We start from the raw sequence: 318 nt of genomic DNA, 5'->3' as shown, positions 1-318 counted from the left end.
TTGATAGTAGTTGGTTGAATAAGGAAAATGAATTAGCAACATTGAAAAAGCAACAAAGTCTAAGCGGTAGAAGTTATAGGACTATTTTGAACATCGAATTCGCAGGTTCGATCCCTGCTGAAGTCTAGAAAAAAGAAGTCTGATGAGGAGATGTGGTGATCTCCGAAATAGTGCTATAACTTCTACCGCTTAGACTTTGTTGCTTTTTCAATTTTTCCTAATAAACAATCGTGGTACAAAGCTCAATAAAAATATTAAAAATAAAATCTTAACAAGCCACAATAACATTGACAATAAATATTCGGACCAAAAATTTAC

Source organism: Rhagoletis zephyria, unplaced genomic scaffold, assembly GCF_001687245.7.
Source record: "Rhagoletis zephyria isolate East Lansing unplaced genomic scaffold, Rhagoletis_zephyria_1.1 Rzeph_scaffold_01531, whole genome shotgun sequence".
Lineage (NCBI taxonomy): Eukaryota > Metazoa > Arthropoda > Insecta > Diptera > Tephritidae > Rhagoletis > Rhagoletis zephyria.
The sequence above is the reverse complement of the archived record's forward strand: the minus strand, read 5'-3'. Positions refer to the sequence as shown.